This window comes from Dromaius novaehollandiae, chromosome 10, assembly GCF_036370855.1.
Source record: "Dromaius novaehollandiae isolate bDroNov1 chromosome 10, bDroNov1.hap1, whole genome shotgun sequence".
Classification (NCBI taxonomy): Eukaryota; Metazoa; Chordata; class Aves; order Casuariiformes; family Dromaiidae; genus Dromaius; species Dromaius novaehollandiae.
The window spans coordinates 25899493-25923987 of NC_088107.1; the positions used below are offsets into that span (position 1 = coordinate 25899493).

The 24495-nt window shown below is 58.2% G+C and overlaps 5 non-coding genes across 5 annotated transcripts; 4 read left to right on the top strand and 1 right to left on the bottom strand.

The window, feature by feature from the left end:
• Positions 1–2052: 2052 nt before the first annotated feature.
• On the bottom strand, positions 2053–2124 carry TRNAM-CAU (transfer RNA methionine (anticodon CAU)). Its single transcript has one exon. It is a non-coding gene; the product is annotated as a tRNA-Met (tRNA).
• A 1935-nt stretch (positions 2125–4059) lies between these two features.
• On the top strand, positions 4060–4131 carry TRNAG-UCC (transfer RNA glycine (anticodon UCC)). The gene has a single exon. It is a non-coding gene; the product is annotated as a tRNA-Gly (tRNA).
• A 2399-nt stretch (positions 4132–6530) lies between these two features.
• TRNAL-CAG (transfer RNA leucine (anticodon CAG)) lies at positions 6531–6613 on the top strand. Its single transcript has one exon. It is a non-coding gene; the product is annotated as a tRNA-Leu (tRNA).
• A 14760-nt stretch (positions 6614–21373) lies between these two features.
• On the top strand, positions 21374–21445 carry TRNAG-UCC (transfer RNA glycine (anticodon UCC)). The gene has a single exon. It is a non-coding gene; the product is annotated as a tRNA-Gly (tRNA).
• A 2402-nt stretch (positions 21446–23847) lies between these two features.
• TRNAL-CAG (transfer RNA leucine (anticodon CAG)) lies at positions 23848–23930 on the top strand. Its single transcript has one exon. It is a non-coding gene; the product is annotated as a tRNA-Leu (tRNA).
• Positions 23931–24495: the final 565 nt, after the last annotated feature.

Below are 24495 nucleotides of genomic sequence, written 5' to 3' on the forward strand. Positions count from 1 at the left end.
TTCCCCTCCACTCAACACAGGTCAGGCCACATCTGGAGTGCTGTGTCTGGCTCTGGGCTCCCCAGCATAAGAAAGACATAGACGTACAGGAGCAAGCCCAGCAAACAGCCACAAAGATGAAGAAGGGACTGCAGCATCTGTCATAGGGGGAGAGGCTGGGACACGTGGGATTGTTCAGCCTGGAGAAGACAAGGCTCAGGGGCGATCTTATCAACATACACAAGTATCTGATGGGAAGGTGTAAAGAAGTCAGAGTGCGACTCTTCTCGGTGATGCCCAGCGACAAGACAAGAGGCAACAGGTACACACTGAAACAGAGGAAATTCCATCTCAACAGAAGGGAAAGCTGTTTTATTGTGAGTGTGGTTGAATGCTGGAACAGGCTACCCAGAGAAGCTGAGCTCCCACCCTTGGAGATAGTCAAAACCTCCCAGGGCACAGTCCTGGGAAACCTGCCCTGTCTGGCTCTGCTTTGAGCGGGGTTTGGACTAGATGATCTCCAGAGGTCCCTTCCAACCTCAACGGTTCTGTGATACCGTGCTCCTGTGACTTGCCTTTGCCCTTGTTGAACTGCAGGTGGTTCCTGTTGGCCCCCTTCTCCCACCTGTCGAGGTTCTCCTATTACCAGCGCTGCCCTCCAGTTTCTCGGCTGCATTGGCCCCGCCCCAGACTCGTCTCTCCAACAAATGTGCTACAAGCACCCTCTGTCCCACTGTCCAGGTCACCCCTTAAGACGTTAAAGCCCGTTGGCACCCCGAGTGATCCCTCAGGGACGACACTGGGAAGCAGCCACCAGCTGGCCTTTGTACCACCCAGCACAAACCTTTGAGCCTGACAGCCCAGCCCATTTGCCACACAAGTCAGCATCCAGGTCTCCTCTCCGCAACTCAGCAGACTAGCTCCAATGATACTGAGAGACCATGCCAAAGGCCTTGCTGCAGTCAGGGATAACAAGGGTAGCAACAGCGTTGCAGCAGTAAAAGCTCTCCTTCTTGCTCTCGATGTCCCTTGCCAGTCCCAACACAAGTCGAGCTTTGCCTTTCCTAAGACCATCGCAGCATGCCCAAGCACTGTGGCTTTATTCCTGCTGTTGGTCATTAAGTCTCCGGCCAAGTTTTCCCTGTTCATGAGGAGCAGGTCCAACCTTGGCCTCCTATGTCACATCTCAGGGATGTGCAAAGAAGTTTTCCTTGGCTCATTTGGCTGGTTGGAGCAGGAGGTGGATAAACAGGGTTCATGGCCCAGGCAGGGACTCTGGTCGGACCTATGGTCTGGGCTGGGGATTGAGGGACCTGCAGGTGTGCATGTACGTGTGAATCAGGAGAGGAGGGGGTGTCCACTGTGGCACTGCAGTCCTGACTAGCCCACGAGGAAGAAAGGATTGGGCCATTCGTGGTGGTGACGCCAGCGTGAGTGGGTGTTTCTGTGGGTGCTCATGAAGGCACTGCTCTCTGTCTGCATTCATACATGTGGCCAGGTCATGGGTGTGTATTCTGTGTGAGTGTGTGTGTGCGCGCGTGCACACGTGCCCATTGTGAAAGCTTGCTCAGCCTTGCCCCGGGCTGACCTACGAATGGGAGTGGCAGCCAAGAGGCTAGGAAGGAGAAATCCCCCAGGTCTTCCAGACCGCTGGATTTGTCTTCGCTGAACAAGCACCAGCCTTCACCTCCTCTCCACCTGCACAGCGGTGAAGGTCCCCGCTTGCCACCAGGAAGCTGGGGGTTTAGCTCCCTGAAGGGAAGGAAGAACCAGCTTTGTCCCCAGGACACCCACACTCCTGTGGGGGGACCTCTCTGTGTTCCTGTCTGCCTGGTGATCCACAGCCTTCTCTGCTCCTCAGGCGCACTTTGTGAGGTCTGGATGCTAAGAAAGCAAAGGAGAAGGTGAGAGAAGATGCTAAGAAAGCAAAAGAGAGGGCAGGAGCAGCACAGGCAAGGGGCTGAGGAGCAGGACAACTGCCACCAGCCCTGGAGCACCGCACAGAGGGGAGTGCTGGTGGAAGTGTGCAAAGTGAGAGGCCTCAGCTGGGAGGGGACTGGGAAAAAAGGGCCTTAGCAGAGGATGGTTTTGATCCATCGACCTCTGGGTTATGGGCCCAGCACGCTTCCGCTGCGCCACTCTGCTCCCCCCAGGATCTGGGTGGGGAGCTTGCAGAGCCCTCCCTGCCGCTCCTGCACACTGACAGCACCAGCGCTTGGGCTCAAGGGGGCTTCTGTTCCTCTTGCCTGGGCCTGAGCCTGGGCCTGGGCCCATGGAGGAAAAATGTCTCCCCAGGAAGCCCAAAGGCTGTGTGCCCGAGCTGAGGCCCCCTTGGTTTGCCCTTCTGACACTGTCTCCTGCGCATCACACATGGGAGGAGTCTGTGTTTGCCCCACTGAGCTGCCTCTGCAGGGGAGGACAGAAACTCCCTTGCAGTGCAGCCTTGCTTTTGCTGACCCTGACAACCCAGCAGCTGCCCCTAACACTGCACCAGGGCCACGGAAATGACAGAAATGCCTCCTATGCATCCCTGGAGCCATACATTGGATTTCAAGCAAGATCAGCCTCTTGACTTGGGTTGTGGTCACCATCCAGACAAAACCGTGCACAGGCAGACCTCTACAGTGGCTCATTCTCGGACATCAAACTTTCTCTTTCCCCCCACTCGTCTACGTCCCTCCGGTTCCCTTCACCCCACCATTTGCCCTTCCACGTAGCTCACCCCTCCTAACGCCTCCCCTGAGTTCTTTCTCCAGCTCTCTAGAGCCGGAGGGCAGCCACGCCAGCAGACAGTGCCGTTTGTGTGTCTCCTGTTTCCACTGTCTCAAAACTTCAAGACCGGGGTCCTTGGATTCCTTGCAGTCTTTCCTCTTCAGCTCCTGCTCTTGGGCTCTCTGCTTTCTCTTCCGTCTTAAGAGACCTGATACATGGAGCTCCCTTCCCTTCCTCCCCTCCAGCCACAGAGATGCCAGAGGGAGAGTCAAATGCTGCTCCGGCATCAGCATATCCCAGATGCCACCCTGACAACCAGGCGCTGGGAGCTGCAGCCGTAGCCCTGGGGTTACGCCTCTGAAACCCTGGATGCAGGCACTTCTCCTTCGCAGCGCAGGTCCCAACCCTAGTGCTTAGAGCCCCCAGGCCTCAGAGGCAGGCAGGGAGGAAAGACTCCTCACCCTGGGGAGGCAGCTGGAACTCCGGGACTTCCCCAGCAGTGCTTCCTCCGCGGGGCTGGGCATCTGGTGGCGCCTCTTGTCCAGTCCACCTCACTGCACAGCAGGGACTGGGAGGTAAATGAGACACCTCCCTCAGAGTCCCAGGTGTGGTGAATGCGCTCTGAATGTGCTCATCTGTTTGTGGGTGCCCAGCTGTGGTGTGTCCCAAGGATGGAAAGGAAAACCCCAACACAGTCTGGCCCTGAAACTCGCAGCAAGCTGGATGACGTTGCACAGGGCACGTGATCACTGCTGCCAAGAGGTTTGGGGCGGGTAGCTGCGGCTGAGCGAGGAAGGCAATGGATGTGAAGTCCAGGGGAGTTTCCCCACACAGGTTGGAATCCTGCCAGCTACAGGGCACCGTCCTCTTCTGGGCTGCCTGGAGCGACGAAGCTCCAGCCCTGGACAAAGCCCCGCAGCCGCAGTCCCTCCAGCTGCACAGCATGCCCAGTGCACCCCCCATCCCTCTAGTCATCCTCAGCTTCCCCCAGCATCGCCAGGGTGTGTGGGAACCACCTTTCTCCTTTCCCAGCTGCACAGGCTCACAGCTTTCCTGACAGAGGACTGCTCACCTATGGGGAGGGGTGGATTTTCTTCAAAGGGGCATGTTTTCCCACGCGGCCTGAGCCGAGATGTGTGTGCTTCTGTGACGGGAAGGGAGGCCCCCCACGTGGAAACGTCTGCAAGTTTTTGCAGCAGCAGGAGAAGAGATGGGGGAAGGGAAAGACCCTATCCAAATGCCGCTTCCTGTTCTTTTTCCTTCTGCTACATCTTCCTCACCTTTCGGACTCCTGGCATAGTCCTGAAAGCTCAGAGAGGGTCAGATGGTGCCTGGGAGGAGCAGGAGGAGGCGGGTGTAGGTCTGCATGCGTTGGTGGTATAGTGGTGAGCATAGCTGCCTTCCAAGCAGTTTACCCGGGTTCGATTCCCGGCCAACGCACGCACGCGCCCTTTTCTCCTTCCAGGCGCCTGCTGCAGAGGCACTTCCACCTCCTGCTAGAAAAGAGTCCAGCTTTCACCAACAAGTTCATGTTCCCTGGGGGAGCCACTCCCCTTAGTGCATGCACAGGCAGGATGGGGCACCCCCCCAGAGCCCAGGAGAGACAGGCCTGGCTTCAGCAATGCCTGCCTTGGTGAAAGTGCATGCCAGGGACTGGAGTCAAGCAGAGATGGGCTGCTTGGCAGGCGGCTGTGCTCATCACAGTGAAAGAAGTGCTTGCAGGCACATGCCTCTGCCCCACTTCTCCCAGCGCCCACGTCAGTCCTGCCTCCCCCTCCCTGCACACAGCCTCTGGCCGCTCCTCCACGTTTCACACCCCAAGCATCTCTGCCTGCTCCCAGGCCTGTAAGAGCGGAAATACCCCAGCGCCGCTGCTGCTTCCCACATGAACGCACCCACCCAGGCACTTCTGTAGAGACATTCTCCCGGCTGCACTGGCTGTACTGGGATCCGTGCCTGTGCTGAGCGAGCCAAGAACACTGCAGCCCACCCATGGCTTCCATATCATGGACACACAGCCCTGTCAGAGATCACCCTCAGGGCTGGTGTGAGCAGAGCAGCACAGAGGGAAGGCACAGTCCCCACAGCCCTGGGCGGAGAGGCACCAGCCTCTGCTCTGCCCCTGTCCTCCCTCCCCAGACACCCGCCTTGGCTTCTCTTGGCAGAGTCTCTCCATGGGCCGTCTCCTCACCCATGGATGGGTCTCGCCCGCCTCTTTGTCTGTGGGGCTCCACACTTTCTCTCCCAGGGCCCCCAGGTGAGGGTGCTGAAGAGAACTGCTGATATGGCACCAGGACTGCTTGGGGCAGCTACGGGCTCCCAGCTGAGACCAGTGCTGACTGCCTGCTGAGGAGGGACTCCACGCTGACGGCCTCTCTGCACTGCTGACACGTGGGCCAGAGGAGAGGGATTTCCTGCCTGGCCCAGAGCTCAACCTGCTGCTGTTGGACGTTGTACCTGGCAAGCAGAAGATTAATGCCCTGGAAGGTTAAAGATGAAGATTGAAAATAACACCTCAGAAAATTGCTGTGAGGAGTACAGTGTGTGTGTGTGTGTGCGCGCATGTGTGTGTGCGTGCGTGTGTGTGTGTGTGCATGGGTGGGTGGGGGCGGGGGGGATGAGTGGGCTTGGCAGTGTTCCTTTACAGTGCAAGAAGGGAGAGGTGCCCACAGGCTCAATTTGCACTCCAAGCTGTGCGGGGAGGGGATGTTCACATGGAAAAACCCCAGAGCCAGGCGTGGGGCTGCCCACGGTGCCTGATCTACACTCCCAGCCCTAACACACTGCCTCTGCCCACCCAGAGCATCCAGGGGGCTGGGCCATTTCTGAGGCAGGAAAAGGTGGCCCTGAGAGGCCCCACAGGGGCAGCGCTGTGGCGCCAGTGGGGAGGACATCTGGCTGCTCCCCAAAGGCTGGTGGCCTGAGCCCACCCCAGGACGCCGTGCCACGAGCAGCGGAGCTGGGGAAGTGGTGCTTCCCGACTCGCCAGGTTCTGCCCAGCTTGTGCTTCCCCAGCCACCAGCCAGGCCAGCTTTGGAGGTGGGCAGGAACAGGAGAGCAGGGGCAGAACTGGGGCCAGCAGGAAGGCCGTGGGGCAGGAAACATCAGGAACCACCCCCTCCTGTCTGCTGGGGAGAGGCAGCCAGAGACAGGCTCCAGAGGGGACAGCCTTCAGAGCAGGAGCTGCCTTGCGGATGGCAAGGCCACCGCTGGAACGGAGCTGTCCCCTGGTCTTCTGGGGTTTGCATCTGCCCAAGGAGGGACTGGCAGCCTCCCTGCCCAAAGAAAGACTGTCTCCTATGCACAGAGCCAGGCTCACCAAATGGCACAAGGACCTGTACATGGGTGCCCAAGCAGGCACATGCATGGAGAGAGAAAGAGGCGGTGGCAGTGCCTGAAGCCATTGGGTGTAGCGGGGCTTGCAGGCAAGAAATCAAAGGTGCCAAAGCGTGCTGCTGGGACCTGCAGACCCACGAGTTTCCTCTGGCGTCCTCGTTGGTTTACGACAGTGTCAGAGCCCTGAGGAGCCAAGAGCAGGTGACTGTGGGCATCTTGAACCGCCTGCCCCGCGAGTTCCTTTGGTTCTGTCATTGAAGAATTCCCTTTTGCATTCTCACAGCCGGAAGAAGTTTCCTGACCATGTGCCTTGGGCCCCTCTGCTCCCTGCTCTGAAATGCCTCCAGCTCCTGCTGTTGCCTCCAAAGAGCCCAGCGCCACAAGGGGAGAGGTCCTGCCAGCAGCCAGCTCTCTGTGCCCCACGCACAGGAGGAGCCTGAATCCATCCCCCCCCTGCCCGGCTCAGGCAGGCTCTAGGGAGAAGAGCGGAGGCTGGTCAAGAGGTCAGGATGGCCGAGCGGTCTAAGGCGCTGCGTTCAGGTCGCAGTCTCCGTGGGAGGCGTGGGTTCAAGTCCCACTCCTGACAGACTTCTGCCTGCCAGTCTTTTCCTTCCCCAGACTGGGAAGTGTGGAGACTTTCCTCCCAGAAATCCTTCTCCGCGCATGCTGTGCTCTCCAGTCTGCGCCGCTCAGAGAAGCCCATGGCTTGTGGTGAAGGAGCGAGGGGAGTCCCTCGGGTCGGATCAGCTCCCTGAACGGGCTCTGGGGTTGATAGGATTTGCACCTCTGCTGTCCCCAAAGAGGTCAGGGCCTCGGGGCTGGCACCCATTTCAACTCCTGCCTAGCTACTGGCTCTCATCCTCCCACCTTCTCGTAGGTACTCAACGGCTGCAATTAGATCCCCCCAAAACCTTCCCATCTGGGTCCCACCTAAACAAGGGCAGTTCCCTCAGCTTCCGCTCACAGGGCCAGTGCCTCCCGCGCCGGTGCCAGGCCCCACCCTGGCAGGCTGCACTGCCAGCTGCTCACAAGGACCCCCAAGGGCCTGTCCAGCAGAGCAGCTCCCCACCCAGTCAGTCCCCAGTGCAGGGCAATTGGTCCATGCAGGCGCTGGACTTTGCGTTCCTCCTTCTGGAGGTCCACCCCCCTCAGACCATGACGTCCCAACTTGGATGCAAAGATGCTGTGGCAGACCATGTCCAAAACCTTGCTAAAGACAAGGGAGACAACATCGCCTGTTGTCCCTCCATCCATGGATGGATATAGTGAAGAGGACTTGCTCCACGGCCTTCCAAGGGACTGACGTGAGGCTGAGTGGCCTGGGGTTCCCCAGATAGTCTTTCTTCCCCTGTTTGGAGACTGGTGCAGCACTTGTCTTTCTCCAGGCATCAGGGACTTCCCCTGCTCTCTGCTCCCCAATCTGCAGAGCCCCCAAGATGTCTCTTTCTGTCTTGAAGGTACAAGCCAGCTTTAGGGTCTCAGCTCAAATGTTGTCTTTGTGTGTGTGTGTGTGTGTGGACTTATTCACAGGAGAAAGAGCTGTGGTGGGAAAGTTTCCTGCTCATGTGACAATCCCACCTCACTGCCTGCCCTGGGGGAAAAGAGCTTTCCTGTTAAACGGTTGCAGAGTGGAAGGGAAGTGTCCAGATGGTGCGTATGGTGACAGCCCAAGAAGGATGACTTCTCTTTCTCATTCTAGCTGGGTTGTTTCAGAAGTGTGTTAACACCCCGCTCTTCCAGTTTGATCTGTCATTAGAGGAGAGACTAACAGGGCGGGGATTCATTAGCCAGGAGAAGACCATGCTGAGGAGGAACTTATCAATGTGTATAAAAGCTAGGCAACAGTGATGAATTCAGAAGCCTGCGGCGGGAGCCTTCACAGGGCTACTGGGAAGCTCTCAGGGCAGAGATGGAGAAATTTCAGGAGTCTGGTGGCAGGAGAGAGTGAAACTCTGGGAAAGGAAAAAGAGAAGGGAGCGAGGAGAGGGGGAATCCTTATCTTGGAGCTCAGCAGTGAAGGATTTTCTTTGGAAAGCTGCCTACTTTCCTGCGGAGTCATTGTGGGACACGCCACGTAATGTGGAGAGTCTGATCTCACACAAGATCATTTCCCCCATAGCAGGCATGAGGCTGGCACTGTGAGGGTCAGCTGAGAAATGGAGGTAGCAAGCACTAGAGAGCAGTGTGATGGCGTTCAGTATTTGCTTCCTGGAAGTACCTCTACATTGGAAAAAGAGAAGGGAGCGAGGAGAGGGGGAATGAAGGGCTGAAGAGCTGCATGAGCGAGGGCACGTGATGCACAGTCCAGCTTGTGTGCTAAACGGGACAGTGTTACTAGCGAACTTAGCCTGAAAAGAGGATTTGTACCACACAGATTGCCTTCAGCTCATGCCCCTCCTCATGGTGAGCATGGCTATCAGCCATAGTGGAATTTAGCCATGACGGACACCTGAAGCTCAACAGCAAGGAAGGACCCTTTCACCGTGACTGATCCCACGAACCCATCCTGCCCCTGGGACTGACAGCAGTGCCCCTTCTCCTGCCCTTTCCCCATCCCCGCCTCTGAAGCCGTTTTGGGCGCTGGCTCCCCGCATCGTCTCTCCTCCCTTGTCCCTGACGGCCGGTTCTGCCTGAGGGATCCAGCGCTGGGTCGCAGAAGAGCTGAGGTGGGAAGGAACCTCTGGAGGCTGTCTAGTGCACTCCCATGCTCAAAGCAGGGTCCAGCAGAGGGGGCTGCTCAGGGCCTTGTGCAGTCAGGTTGAGAATGGCTGCGAGGATGGAGCCTCCAGAAGCTCTCTGGGGAACCCATTCCCATGTTTGACCACCCTCACAGGAGAAGAGTCGTCTTCTGTGCGCTTAAGTGGGATTTGCTGTATTGCAGCTTGTGCCTGCTACTGCTTGCCCTGTGGTGGGGCCCCAGTGAGAAGCAGCTGACTCTTTCCTCTTCACTCCCCTGCCCCTGCCCTCTCCACCGCCTCAGGTACTGATGCATATCAGTAAGGTCCCCCTGAGCCCTCCTCTTCTCTTCTCTTCTCTTCTCTTCTCTTCTCTTCTCTTCTCTTCTCTTCTCTTCTCTTCTCTTCTCTTCTCTTCTCTTCTCTTCTCTTCTCTTCTCTTCTCTTCTCTTCTCCAAGCTGAACAATCCCAGCTCCTGCCCAGCCTCTCCTGCTTTGACAGATGATCCAAGGCCTCAACCATTTTCGTAGCCCTTTGCTGGCCTCACGCCAATAGGTCCATCTTCCTCGTACCGGGAAGCCCAGAATGGGACACAGCACTCCAGCACTCCAGGTGGTGTCAGCAGTGCTGAGGAGAGGCAAAGGGAAGGATCTGCTCTCTTGAGCGGCAGGCAATTCTCTTTTCCCTTTCTTGCTGCCAGGCCTTTCATCCTTGCCACTCATCACACCCTTAGGTCTGCCTTGCCTTCCTGACACAAGCGTCACTCTCAGGAGATGCAACATCCGATGGGATGCTGAAGTTCAAAGAGGACGCAAGGAGTCACCAAATCTGCCTGGTTTTGAGGGTCCGCATTCCCTTGTGCAAGGGCACATTTGCTGACTGCTGAAAATACCTATTGCCACCCTTCCCGGCACGCTCCCTTACGGCCTCTGCCCTCCACCTCTCTGCATCCTGCCCCTGCACAGCAGCACAGCAAGCAGCTGAAGGCAGGTTCACCTGCAAGCAGCAGAAGGGCTCCAACTCCACGTCCTTCTCGAGGGCAGTGGGCTGCCTGGCGGGCTTCCAATGTATGGAAAGAGGGAGGCAGCTCAGCACAATTCCTAAGACACGTTCAAGGCCCACCGGGTACGTTGGCAGAGGAAAATGAAGACCCCTGAAGGGAGATTGTGAGTGCTTTTGGTGGAGGGCCTCACAGCTGACCCTGAGAGCCATCGGGGGGCCGGGATGACCAGGCAGCAGAGTCATGCTCTGTTCCTCTGAGGCTCACAGAGACTGAAAAGTCGCCTTTGCCTGTGGCCTTGATAGTGCCGGTCTTCCATCCTTCTGAGCCCATTTGCTTAGTTTTGGTGCTCTGGGATCCATTGAGGGAGCTCCACCCAAATCTGGCAGTGCCCCATGCTTACAGGTACCTGATTACACGTGTCCCATGTGCTGGGAGAGGGGAGGTAGTCCCTCCCCAGCTGCCGGCAGAGAGAAGTAAGCTCAGGACAGAGGGCAATGCTTTTGCAGGCAGAGCGGGTGGCTAACGGAGGCTGGAGGAGAAAGAAACAGCACCACAAGTCTCCAGCTATGCTGCACAACGTCTTTAATGAGAAGGGAGGCAAAAGGGCAGTGAAGCAGTACAGAGAGCAAGACACACGTTCCCAGGGTTCAGTGAAGCACAGAGAATTGCTCGTTTCCCCAGCACAAGCACCAGGCAAAGTGCTTGCCTCTTCCCATTCCCCCTCTACCTTGTGGCAATCACGTCCCCACAACAGCAATTCCTAACCCTGGTACCCTGTGCCCATCAAGCGGAGATGCAGCCAAGTGGAAGAGCAGGAGCTCTTTCCCGAGGAGTTTGGAGAAAAGCAGAGCCAGAGGCAGCGTGGCAAGACCTGCCATGCAGCGAGGCGCAGCGGGCACCGTTGGCTCGCCCCAGGTGGGATGGGGGTACCCAGCTCGTCTGCAAGCCATGGCCGTGCTTGCAGTCTCGGGTGCCCATTTCCTTCCAGGTTCCTGGGTGGTGGCGCCGAAGGGGATGATCGTCTGGCTTCAGCAGTTTAGACTGCAGCGGGGGGGAGGCAGACACAGTCCGACCGCGCCCAGATCAAGGGAGCCGCCAGATGTGATGGGCACCCCCGCAGCACTGAGGGAGCTGCCAACAGCAGCTGACAGAGAGGATCCCACGGCTGTGCTCTGAGGGAAGGAGGTGAGAATGGGGCCAGGCAGGGTCACCACGACCGGGGAGGCCTGGATGGCAACCGTCGAGTCAGCGCAGCGGGCGATGCACGGCTCATTGCAGCTGCTTGCAAGTGGGGTTGGGCCAGAGGTGCCGCAGGGGCGTGGCAGGCAGGGTCTGAAGCAAGACATCTCTCTGTGAGGGAGGCAAAGCTGAAACACAGAGCAGGGGAGGGAAAAGAGGGCAGAAGTTGGAGGACCCCGGATAATGCTGAGTGCGTGGCAACTGCCCCGTGCCTGGGTTTGGAGCAGAACTGATTTAGCAAGGCCAGCCCCATGCTTGGACGAGATCCCGCAAGGAGCTGCAGGCATGGTTTGGGCAAGCCCACAATGCCTTCCCCTAGCTCTTCGTCTGCCATGCCACACAGGCCTTCCCCTGTGGCTGTCCTATTGGAAACCACCAAGCTGGAAGAGCTCTGCTCCCTCTTCTCACTCAAGAGGCTGCCCTCGTCCCTGAGAGCGGGGGGAGGCTGCTGAGGCCTCCCTTCACTCCTGCTTCCAGAGCGACCTCAGGACGCACGGTCACATGCCCTCCGAGTCACACAGCACGGGAATGCTGACCAGCTTTTCACGTGAAATGCATCAGAGTGGGCTTAAAGCAGCTCTGCAAAGACCGCTCATACCACATCTCCAAAAGAAACGTTTCTGCCTTCAAGATGGCAGGGGATGCGCTGGGCTATTTGGTTAGGGACGACCTGCTGCAGGTGGAAATTCTGGGGCACTCGCATGCCCGCAGCTGAACCCAGAGATCCCCCTTCTGCTTGAATGCACCCTCCTCTTCCCAGCTCTCCATCACCACCCCGCTGGAAAGGAGAAAGAGGTAAAGGACCTTAAACATTTCTTTTCAAGTGCCAAGCTTGCCAGCCACCTATCAAGGTTGAGTAGCCAGCATGAGAGCCGTTCAGCCCGTAGGAAGAGAGGGAGCGGAGCCAGGCTTACCTAGTTCCCCAAGGAAAGTGAGGCAAAGAGAGGAGGATGGCAGAGCCTGGCGCAGCACAGGCTTTTATGCTGTGTCCCAGAGCCCCAGGGGGCCCAAAACATTCCTTGCTCATGAAGCACCCAAACACTCGTGGCTGCTGCTGCTTGCAGAGCTCTCGCTGGTGATTAAGCCCTTGCCTCTCTCAGCTGAAATGTTTTGCTCCCACTTCATAGGAGTTGATGGTGGAACGACTCATCTGTGTCGCAGCCACCCCTGCGGACTCCTAGGGCCCGTGAAGTTGGAGGTGTCAGGCTCGCTGTCCAGAGAGGTTTTTAAGCGGATTTGCGTCATGCGGATTGCCTTTGGCTCCTCCGCCTCTGCCCGTGGTGAGCATGGCCATGAGCCGTGGTGAGGTTTGGCCATGAAGGACACCTCAAGCCAGCGCTCGAGTGCTTTCCGTGGAGGGACTCAGGCTGACCCTGAGAGACATCTCTCCCTGCAGGTTATGGCAGACGCTCCGGAGGTGGTGGGCTAAGTTCAGGGAGAACGTGAAGGCTGCGCAGTCCCATAAGGGAGACGAGAGTCAGGTCTGCAGGGCCGAGGCAAAGCTCCACAGCAAGGAAGGATGCTAGTGAGCTGGAGGCAAGCGCCTTGGGGGCAGGAGTGAGGGCTGTGACAATGTTGCTAGTTCTGATGCTGGTCAGGCTGCACCACAGCCTCCGTCAGCTGCCTTGGAGCCTGGGAACGACGGCAGGTTCATGGTGAGCAGGACGAAGCCAGAGAGCGGGTTGGTCTCCTCCAGTGTGGAAAGGGCAAGCGGTCACTCTCTGGGATCTCCATAGCCATGTGCGTAGGGGACTTGAGTGGGCCTTCACGCTTCTTGCAGGCGGGGGTCTGGGCTCTGCTTGGGCAGTGGAGAATCTCCTGCAAACAAGCAGATCAAGGTGTAGGAGGGAGATCAAAGAGGTTCCTGCGTCCTTCCCTGAAAGTGACCCACACCCAAATGGACCTGTTTTGCGCAGCAGCTTCATTGCGGAGGCCAAAAGCCTGCATGGGCTGCTTCTTAGGAGTGGCTCGGGGCAGCGAGCTGCAGCGTGCGGCTGTTTCTCCTGGGTGAGGGATGGCGTGGCGCATTCAAGGCATTTTCATTCCAGAGCAACGTTGGATCGGTCTCCCGGAGCAGCTGGGAGCCATCGTACTGTGGAAGAGCTGGGAAAATCCCTGAACTCCAGGGAAACGTGAGTCGCCCTGCTGTTGACTTTGGTGGAGATGGCGTCCTGGCCTCAGGCGTGCCAGGAATACCGAGCTTGTGTCCTCATTCTTCCTGAAGTGCCACTTTCCTGAAGGGCATTTCCAAATGGTTTGCGTTATTGCTGAAGCCCCTGGTGCCTCTAGGCAGTCGCATGCTCCTGCCTTCCAGCCCTTTTGTGGCTGGTCAAGGGCCCTTGTGACTCAGCACATCCCCAAAGAGGTGAGGGAGGAAGGACCGCCCTAAAGGTCCTCAGGGCCAACGTCCTGCTCCAAACAGGCCAAACTTCCCAGCTCCACCCGGCGGCTCAGGGTCTGAGCACCGACACGCACGGAGATGCCAGTGTCCCTCGCGCAGCCTGTGTCAGGGCTGCACCGTACTCACTGAGGCTTGTTTTCCCATTGCCAGAGCTGGGTTTTCCCTTCCCCGCCTCCCCTCCGGGCCTTCTCTCCTCCAGGCTGCACAAAGCCAATGCCGTCGACCTCTGCTCCTACGGCATGGGCTTCAGCCCCGCCTGACTGAGTCTGGCCCTGGGCCTGTTGCTCTCTCCAGGTTTCTGATGCGTCTCTGGTCCTGGGGGACCCAGACAGGGCACTGCAATGCAGGTGTTGCCCCAGCAGCAGTGAGAAGGGCAGAGCATCGATCGCTTTGCTCAGCTTGCATTGAACCGTTTGAGTTGGAAGGGACCTCTGTGAGTGAGCTAGTCCAATGCCCTGCTCGAAGCAGTGACGACTACGTCGGGTTGCTCAGGGATGTGTGTAGGCAAGCTTTTTCCTCTCCCCAAGAAGGGCAATCCAGCAACCACGCTCTTCCAGGGCTTGACCACCCCCATGATGCAAAAGATTCTTCATCTTAATCTGTGTTATATGTAGCTGGACTTTACAGTGCTACAGCTTGTGTCCTCTGCTCCTTGCCCAGTCACTGTGAGCTCCAGAAGCGCCTTCTTTTCTTTCTCCTCCCGCGGGGCAACTGCAGAGAGGAATGAGATCTCCCCTGAGCCTTCTCTTCCTAGGGCTGCCAAAAGCTAGCCTCTCCTCATATGTCACATGCACCAGACCCCTAGTCACCCTGGTGACCCTGTCTTCCTGCCTGGGACTCGCTCCACAAGGGCAATGCCTTTCCAGTACTGGAGATTCAAGACCGGGCACACTGTCGGTCTCCCAGGTGCCAAAGAGAGGGGAAGGGTCGCTGCCCTCGCCCTCGCTGTCGCCGTTGCCCTGCTGGCTGCAGCTTGCCAATGCAGCCCAGGATGTGGCTGTCTGTCCTCGCAGCCAGAGCATAGTGCTGGCTCAGGTTTGGCTTCTTGTCCGCCTGGCCCCACCAAGACCCTTTTAAGCAAGCTGCTTCCTAGCCAGTCGGCCTCCAGCCTGCCCTGTGTTATTTCAGCCCAGGGGAGGACGAGCCTTTGCCGTTGTTGACCTGTAGGCACTGGCTGTCAGCCCCTTTCTCCAGCCTGGTGAGTTTTCCCTGAATACCAGCCTGGGCCTCCAGTGTGCCAGCTGCATGTCCCCGGTCTGGCCTCTTGTAAGAATGTACTGAAAGTACCCTGTGGCACCGTTCAAGCTGCTCAGGACACTGTCCAGTCCGGTGTTGAATATCTCCAGTGATGGAGACTCCACAGCCTCTGTGGGCAGTGTGTTGCAGCGCTTGGCCACCCTCACCATCAGCAATTTTTTTCTTATGTGGAGATGAAATTTTCTGTGTCTCCATTTGTGCCTAATGCCCCTTGTATGCTCACTGCATGACACTGAAAAGAGTCTGGCTCCATGTTTGCTACACCCTCCCACAGGTGTTCATGCGCACGGAGAAGATCACCCCCCTCCTCGCCTTCTTCAGGCTAAACAGTGCCAGCTCTCTCAGCCTCTGCTCGTAGGACAGATGCTCCAGCCCCTTCATGCTCTTTGTGGCCCTCTGCTGGGCTTGCTCCAGAAGGTCCATGCCTGTCTTGTCCTGCGGAGCCCAGAACTGGACGCAGCACTCCGCATGTGGTCTCGCCAGGGCTGTGCAGCGGGCAATCATCAACGCCCTTGACCTGGTGGCTCTTCGTGATGCAGCGAAGGATGATGCTGGCTTTCTTGTTGCAGAGGAACCTTGCCGGCTCATGTTCAACTTGGTGTCCACCCAGAGTCCCAGCTCCTTCTCTGCAAAGCTGCTTGCCAGGCGGTCGGCTCCCAACAGGTACTGCTGCATGGGTTATGAGCGCTGAGGGCCCTCTGACTGGCACTACACCCTTCTGGTGTATCGGCCACCCCTCCCCGTTTCGTATCATCTGCAAACCTGCTGAGGGTGCGCTGGGGTCCCATGATCTAGGCCATTAATGAAGAGGCTGGAGAGCACTGGACGCAGTATCGACCCCTGGGGGACGCCACTGGTGACTGGCCTCCAGCTGGTCTTTGTGCTGCGGATCACAGCCCTTGTGATAAACAGCATCTGCTGCTCTCCCCTCATCCACTAACTCAGCCATCGCATCGTAGAAGGCCCGTAGGAGTGCATAGTTGTGCATGTCCCGCCTGTTCAAATATTGCCTAGCCTGATCCTCCTCCACTGAGGGCAAGTGTGCCTGGGCCTGGACTTTCCCCCTGGTTTCAGGGACCTGGGATTCCTGACGTGCGGTCACCCCGGTAAAGAGCAAGGCAAAGAAGGCCGTCAGTACCTTGGCCTTTTCTTTGTCCTTTGTGACCGGGTCGCCTTTGCCAGTGAGCAGAAGGCCCCTGCTTTCGCTGGTCTTTCTTCTGCCGCTGAGGTACCCGTAGAAACACCTCTTGTTCCCCTTCACGTCCCTCCTGAGATTAAGCCCCAGGTGGCCTTTGGCCTTCCTAACCCCATCCCTGCATGCTTGGAGAGTGTCTCTGCGTTCTTCCCAGCTCACATGTCCCTGCCTCCACCTGCTGTATGCTTCCTTTAGATGTCGGAGTTCCTCCAGGAGCTCCTTATGCACCCATGCGGGCCTCCTGCGGCCTTTGCTTGTTGGGATGGACCATTCTGGAGCTTGAGGAGGTGATCCTTCCTTGAAACTCAGCCATCACTCCTGGACCCCTCTTCTCTCCAGGATGGTGTCCCATGGGATTCTTCCAAGCAGATCCCTGAAGAGGCCAAAGTCTGCTCTTCTGAAGTCCAGGGCTGTGATTGTGGCTTTGGGCTTTCTCTCCTCCGCTCAGGAGCCTGAACTCCATCTCGTGACCACTGTGCCGAGGTTGCTCCCAGCCTTCCCGTTCCCGACCAGTTAGGTCTTCTTTGTTCGTAAGCATGAGGTCCAGCAGAGCACCTGCCCTCCTCAGCTCCTCCGTCGCCTGTGTCAGGCACTTGTCGTCAAGACCCTCCAGAAACCTCCTGGATGATCCGTCTTGGACAGGGAGCTCTCTGTGATAAAAGCTCACAGCACAGGCATTTCCACAAGGTGAACGCAGGATCTCCTCTTGACAGGGAAGGGAGTTAAACCAGAGCATGGGTGGCCCCTCCTTGCTTGGCCAGCCTCTGAGAGGAGCAGCAGAGCAGCCTGATGCTCCCCAGGGGATGCATCAGAAGCAGGTCTGACCCCCAGCACAGCACTTCTCCCAGCAGCAGAGCTGCAGTCTGCTTCCCTTGGCCCCGCTGCCCTCCTGAGCCAGAGCTCTCCAGAAGGGACCCCCCAGGAATGATGGCGCTACCCCGCTCTGCGCTCTGGAACTGGAGCTGTGAGTTCACATCTCAGTGGGGCCTCAAGCTGCTGCTTCTCTGGTGGCTTTCCTCAGCGTGTTTGCATTTTTATACCCGTGCATGGCTGTTGGGTAGATTGCTTTATGCACTCTGGTCTTCCTTGCTTCCCTGCCCTCCGGCTCTGTTCTTTCAGCGTGACTGAACCCATCCTGCGCCTGGGGCTGACAGCGGTGTCCTTTGTCCTGCCCTTTCCCCATGCCCGCCTCTGTAGTCGTTCTGGGCCCTGGCTCCCCGCATCTTGGTGCTGCCACCAAGAGGGAACTTGGCAGGCTGGAGAAATGAGCAGAAAGGAACCTCATGAAGCTTGACAAAGGGAAGTGCAAGGTGCCGCACCTGGGGAAGAGTAACCCCATGTACCAGTAAAGGCTTGGCTCTGAGCAGCAAGGAGGAGCTTTGCAGGGGAAGACGCAGGTGTCCGAGCAGGCAGCAGGTTGAACATGAGACAGCAATGCGCCCTCATGGCAGAGAAGGCCAACAGCATCCTGGGCTGCAACAGGAAAAGCGTAGCCACCAGGCAGAGGAGGTGATCCTTCCCCTCCACTCAACACAGGTCAGGCCACATCTGGAGTGCTGTGTCTGGCTCTGGGCTCCCCAGCATAAGAAAGACATAGACGTACAGGAGCAAGCCCAGCAAACAGCCACAAAGATGAAGAAGGGACTGCAGCATCTGTCATAGGGGGAGAGGCTGGGACACGTGGGATTGTTCAGCCTGGAGAAGACAAGGCTCAGGGGCGATCTTATCAACATACACAAGTATCTGATGGGAAGGTGTAAAGAAGTCAGAGTGCGACTCTTCTCGGTGATGCCCAGCGACAAGACAAGAGGCAACAGGTACACACTGAAACAGAGGAAATTCCATCTCAACAGAAGGGAAAGCTGTTTTATTGTGAGTGTGGTTGAATGCTGGAACAGGCTACCCAGAGAAGCTGAGCTCCCACCCTTGGAGATAGTCAAAACCTCCCAGGGCACAGTCCTGGGAAACCTGCCCTGTCTGGCTCTGCTTTGAGCGGGGTTTGGACTAGATGATCTCCAGAGGTCCCTTCCAACCTCAACGGTTCTGTGATACCGTGCTCCTGTGACTTGCCTTTGCCCTTGTTGAACTGCAGGTGGTTCCTGTTGGCCCCCTTCTCCCACCTGTCGAGGTTCTCCTATTACCAGCGCTGCCCTCCAGTTTCTCGGCTGCATTGGCCCCGCCCCAGACTCGTCTCTCCAACAAATGTGCTACAAGCACCCTCTGTCCCACTGTCCAGGTCACCCCTTAAGACGTTAAAGCCCGTTGGCACCCCGAGTGATCCCTCAGGGACGACACTGGGAAGCAGCCACCAGCTGGCCTTTGTACCACCCAGCACAAACCTTTGAGCCTGACAGCCCAGCCCATTTGCCACACAAGTCAGCATCCAGGTCTCCTCTCCGCAACTCAGCAGACTAGCTCCAATGATACTGAGAGACCATGCCAAAGGCCTTGCTGCAGTCAGGGATAACAAGGGTAGCAACAGCGTTGCAGCAGTAAAAGCTCTCCTTCTTGCTCTCGATGTCCCTTGCCAGTCCCAACACAAGTCGAGCTTTGCCTTTCCTAAGACCATCGCAGCATGCCCAAGCACTGTGGCTTTATTCCTGCTGTTGGTCATTAAGTCTCCGGCCAAGTTTTCCCTGTTCATGAGGAGCAGGTCCAACCTTGGCCTCCTATGTCACATCTCAGGGATGTGCAAAGAAGTTTTCCTTGGCTCATTTGGCTGGTTGGAGCAGGAGGTGGATAAACAGGGTTCATGGCCCAGGCAGGGACTCTGGTCGGACCTATGGTCTGGGCTGGGGATTGAGGGACCTGCAGGTGTGCATGTACGTGTGAATCAGGAGAGGAGGGGGTGTCCACTGTGGCACTGCAGTCCTGACTAGCCCACGAGGAAGAAAGGATTGGGCCATTCGTGGTGGTGACGCCAGCGTGAGTGGGTGTTTCTGTGGGTGCTCATGAAGGCACTGCTCTTTGTCTGCATTCATACATGTGGCCAGGTCATGGGTGTGTATTCTGTGTGAGTGTGTGTGTGCGCGTGTGCACACGTGCCCATTGTGAAAGCTTGCTCAGCCTTGCCCCGGGCTGACCTACGAATGGGAGTGGCAGCCAAGAGGCTAGGAAGGAGAAATCCCCCAGGTCTTCCAGACCGCTGGATTTGTCTTCGCTGAACAAGCACCAGCCTTCACCTCCTCTCCACCTGCACAGCGGTGAAGGTCCCCGCTTGCCACCAGGAAGCTGGGGGTTTAGCTCCCTGAAGGGAAGGAAGAACCAGCTTTGTCCCCAGGACACCCACACTCCTGTGGGGGGACCTCTCTGTGTTCCTGTCTGCCTGGTGATCCACAGCCTTCTCTGCTCCTCAGGCGCACTTTGTGAGGTCTGGATGCTAAGAAAGCAAAGGAGAAGGTGAGAGAAGATGCTAAGAAAGCAAAAGAGAGGGCAGGAGCAGCACAGGCAAGGGGCTGAGGAGCAGGACAACTGCCACCAGCCCTGGAGCACCGCACAGAGGGGAGTGCTGGTGGAAGTGTGCAAAGTGAGAGGCCTCAGCTGGGAGGGGACTGGGAAAAAAGGGCCTTAGCAGAGGATGGTTTTGATCCATCGACCTCTGGGTTATGGGCCCAGCACGCTTCCGCTGCGCCACTCTGCTCCCCCCAGGATCTGGGTGGGGAGCTTGCAGAGCCCTCCCTGCCGCTCCTGCACACTGACAGCACCAGCGCTTGGGCTCAAGGGGGCTTCTGTTCCTCTTGCCTGGGCCTGAGCCTGGGCCTGGGCCCATGGAGGAAAAATGTCTCCCCAGGAAGCCCAAAGGCTGTGTGCCCGAGCTGAGGCCCCCTTGGTTTGCCCTTCTGACACTGTCTCCTGCGCATCACACATGGGAGGAGTCTGTGTTTGCCCCACTGAGCTGCCTCTGCAGGGGAGGACAGAAACTCCCTTGCAGTGCAGCCTTGCTTTTGCTGACCCTGACAACCCAGCAGCTGCCCCTAACACTGCACCAGGGCCACGGAAATGACAGAAATGCCTCCTATGCATCCCTGGAGCCATACATTGGATTTCAAGCAAGATCAGCCTCTTGACTTGGGTTGTGGTCACCATCCAGACAAAACCGTGCACAGGCAGACCTCTACAGTGGCTCATTCTCGGACATCAAACTTTCTCTTTCCCCCCACTCGTCTACGTCCCTCCGGTTCCCTTCACCCCACCATTTGCCCTTCCACGTAGCTCACCCCTCCTAACGCCTCCCCTGAGTTCTTTCTCCAGCTCTCTAGAGCCGGAGGGCAGCCACGCCAGCAGACAGTGCCGTTTGTGTGTCTCCTGTTTCCACTGTCTCAAAACTTCAAGACCGGGGTCCTTGGATTCCTTGCAGTCTTTCCTCTTCAGCTCCTGCTCTTGGGCTCTCTGCTTTCTCTTCCGTCTTAAGAGACCTGATACATGGAGCTCCCTTCCCTTCCTCCCCTCCAGCCACAGAGATGCCAGAGGGAGAGTCAAATGCTGCTCCGGCATCAGCATATCCCAGATGCCACCCTGACAACCAGGCGCTGGGAGCTGCAGCCGTAGCCCTGGGGTTACGCCTCTGAAACCCTGGATGCAGGCACTTCTCCTTCGCAGCGCAGGTCCCAACCCTAGTGCTTAGAGCCCCCAGGCCTCAGAGGCAGGCAGGGAGGAAAGACTCCTCACCCTGGGGAGGCAGCTGGAACTCCGGGACTTCCCCAGCAGTGCTTCCTCCGCGGGGCTGGGCATCTGGTGGCGCCTCTTGTCCAGTCCACCTCACTGCACAGCAGGGACTGGGAGGTAAATGAGACACCTCCCTCAGAGTCCCAGGTGTGGTGAATGCGCTCTGAATGTGCTCATCTGTTTGTGGGTGCCCAGCTGTGGTGTGTCCCAAGGATGGAAAGGAAAACCCCAACACAGTCTGGCCCTGAAACTCGCAGCAAGCTGGATGACGTTGCACAGGGCACGTGATCACTGCTGCCAAGAGGTTTGGGGCGGGTAGCTGCGGCTGAGCGAGGAAGGCAATGGATGTGAAGTCCAGGGGAGTTTCCCCACACAGGTTGGAATCCTGCCAGCTACAGGGCACCGTCCTCTTCTGGGCTGCCTGGAGCGACGAAGCTCCAGCCCTGGACAAAGCCCCGCAGCCGCAGTCCCTCCAGCTGCACAGCATGCCCAGTGCACCCCCCATCCCTCTAGTCATCCTCAGCTTCCCCCAGCATCGCCAGGGTGTGTGGGAACCACCTTTCTCCTTTCCCAGCTGCACAGGCTCACAGCTTTCCTGACAGAGGACTGCTCACCTATGGGGAGGGGTGGATTTTCTTCAAAGGGGCATGTTTTCCCACGCGGCCTGAGCCGAGATGTGTGTGCTTCTGTGACGGGAAGGGAGGCCCCCCACGTGGAAACGTCTGCAAGTTTTTGCAGCAGCAGGAGAAGAGATGGGGGAAGGGAAAGACCCTATCCAAATGCCGCTTCCTGTTCTTTTTCCTTCTGCTACATCTTCCTCACCTTTCGGACTCCTGGCATAGTCCTGAAAGCTCAGAGAGGGTCAGATGGTGCCTGGGAGGAGCAGGAGGAGGCGGGTGTAGGTCTGCATGCGTTGGTGGTATAGTGGTGAGCATAGCTGCCTTCCAAGCAGTTGACCCGGGTTCGATTCCCGGCCAACGCACGCACGCGCCCTTTTCTCCTTCCAGGCGCCTGCTGCAGAGGCACTTCCACCTCCTGCTAGAAAAGAGTCCAGCTTTCACCAACAAGTTCATGTTCCCTGGGGGAGCCACTCCCCTTAGTGCATGCACAGGCAGGATGGGGCACCCCCCCAGAGCCCAGGAGAGACAGGCCTGGCTTCAGCAATGCCTGCCTTGGTGAAAGTGCATGCCAGGGACTGGAGTCAAGCAGAGATGGGCTGCTTGGCAGGCGGCTGTGCTCATCACAGTGAAAGAAGTGCTTGCAGGCACATGCCTCTGCCCCACTTCTCCCAGCGCCCACGTCAGTCCTGCCTCCCCCTCCCTGCACACAGCCTCTGGCCGCTCCTCCACGTTTCACACCCCAAGCATCTCTGCCTGCTCCCAGGCCTGTAAGAGCGGAAATACCCCAGCGCCGCTGCTGCTTCCCACATGAACGCACCCACCCAGGCACTTCTGTAGAGACATTCTCCCGGCTGCACTGGCTGTACTGGGATCCGTGCCTGTGCTGAGCGAGCCAAGAACACTGCAGCCCACCCATGGCTTCCATATCATGGACACACAGCCCTGTCAGAGATCACCCTCAGGGCTGGTGTGAGCAGAGCAGCACAGAGGGAAGGCACAGTCCCCACAGCCCTGGGCGGAGAGGCACCAGCCTCTGCTCTGCCCCTGTCCTCCCTCCCCAGACACCCGCCTTGGCTTCTCTTGGCAGAGTCTCTCCATGGGCCGTCTCCTCACCCATGGATGGGTCTCGCCCGTCTCTTTGTCTGTGGGGCTCCACACTTTCTCTCCCAGGGCCCCCAGGTGAGGGTGCTGAAGAGAACTGCTGATATGGCACCAGGACTGCTTGGGGCAGCTACGGGCTCCCAGCTGAGACCAGTGCTGACTGCCTGCTGAGGAGGGACTCCACGCTGACGGCCTCTCTGCACTGCTGACACGTGGGCCAGAGGAGAGGGATTTCCTGCCTGGCCCAGAGCTCAACCTGCTGCTGTTGGACGTTGTACCTGGCAAGCAGAAGATTAATGCCCTGGAAGGTTAAAGATGAAGATTGAAAATAACACCTCAGAAAATTGCTGTGAGGAGTACAGTGTGTGTGTGTGTGTGCGCGCATGTGTGTGTGCGTGCGTGTGTGTGTGTGTGCATGGGTGGGTGGGGGCGGGGGGGATGAGTGGGCTTGGCAGTGTTCCTTTAGAGTGCAAGAAGGGAGAGGTGCCCACAGGCTCAATTTGCACTCCAAGCTGTGCGGGGAGGGGATGTTCACATGGAAAAACCCCAGAGCCAGGCGTGGGGCTGCCCACGGTGCCTGATCTACACTCCCAGCCCTAACACACTGCCTCTGCCCACCCAGAGCATCCAGGGGGCTGGGCCATTTCTGAGGCAGGAAAAGGTGGCCCTGAGAGGCCCCACAGGGGCAGCGCTGTGGCGCCAGTGGGGAGGACATCTGGCTGCTCCCCAAAGGCTGGTGGCCTGAGCCCACCCCAGGACGCCGTGCCACGAGCAGCGGAGCTGGGGAAGTGGTGCTTCCCGACTCGCCAGGTTCTGCCCAGCTTGTGCTTCCCCAGCCACCAGCCAGGCCAGCTTTGGAGGTGGGCAGGAACAGGAGAGCAGGGGCAGAACTGGGGCCAGCAGGAAGGCCGTGGGGCAGGAAACATCAGGAACCACCCCCTCCTGTCTGCTGGGGAGAGGCAGCCAGAGACAGGCTCCAGAGGGGACAGCCTTCAGAGCAGGAGCTGCCTTGCGGATGGCAAGGCCACCGCTGGAACGGAGCTGTCCCCTGGTCTTCTGGGGTTTGCATCTGCCCAAGGAGGGACTGGCAGCCTCCCTGCCCAAAGAAAGACTGTCTCCTATGCACAGAGCCAGGCTCACCAAATGGCACAAGGACCTGTACATGGGTGCCCAAGCAGGCACATGCATGGAGAGAGAAAGAGGCGGTGGCAGTGCCTGAAGCCATTGGGTGTAGCGGGGCTTGCAGGCAAGAAATCAAAGGTGCCAAAGCGTGCTGCTGGGACCTGCAGACCCACGAGTTTCCTCTGGCGTCCTCGTTGGTTTACGACAGTGTCAGAGCCCTGAGGAGCCAAGAGCAGGTGACTGTGGGCATCTTGAACCGCCTGCCCCGCGAGTTCCTTTGGTTCTGCCATTGAAGAATTCCCTTTTGCATTCTCACAGCCGGAAGAAGTTTCCTGACCATGTGCCTTGGGCCCCTCTGCTCCCTGCTCTGAAATGCCTCCAGCTCCTGCTGTTGCCTCCAAAGAGCCCAGCGCCACAAGGGGAGAGGTCCTGCCAGCAGCCAGCTCTCTGTGCCCCACGCACAGGAGGAGCCTGAATCAATCCCCCCCCCCCTCCCCGGCTCAGGCAGGCTCTAGGGAGAAGAGCGGAGGCTGGTCAAGAGGTCAGGATGGCCGAGCAGTCTAAGGCGCTGCGTTCAGGTCGCAGTCTCCGTGGGAGGCGTGGGTTCAAGTCCCACTCCTGACAGACTTCTGCCTGCCAGTCTTTTCCTTCCCCAGACTGGGAAGTGTGGAGACTTTCCTCCCAGAAATCCTTCTCCGCGCATGCTGTGCTCTCCAGTCTGCGCCGCTCAGAGAAGCCCATGGCTTGTGGTGAAGGAGCGAGGGGAGTCCCTCGGGTCGGATCAGCTCCCTGAACGGGCTCTGGGGTTGATAGGATTTGCACCTCTGCTGTCCCCAAAGAGGTCAGGGCCTCGGGGCTGGCACCCATTTCAACTCCTGCCTAGCTACTGGCTCTCATCCTCCCACCTTCTCGTAGGTACTCAACGGCTGCAATTAGATCCCCCCAAAACCTTCCCATCTGGGTCCCACCTAAACAAGGGCAGTTCCCTCAGCTTCCGCTCACAGGGCCAGTGCCTCCCGCGCCGGTGCCAGGCCCCACCCTGGCAGGCTGCACTGCCAGCTGCTCACAAGGACCCCCAAGGGCCTGTCCAGCAGAGCAGCTCCCCACCCAGTCAGTCCCCAGTGCAGGGCAATTGGTCCATGCAGGCGCTGGACTTTGCGTTCCTCCTTCTGGAGGTCCACCCCCCTCA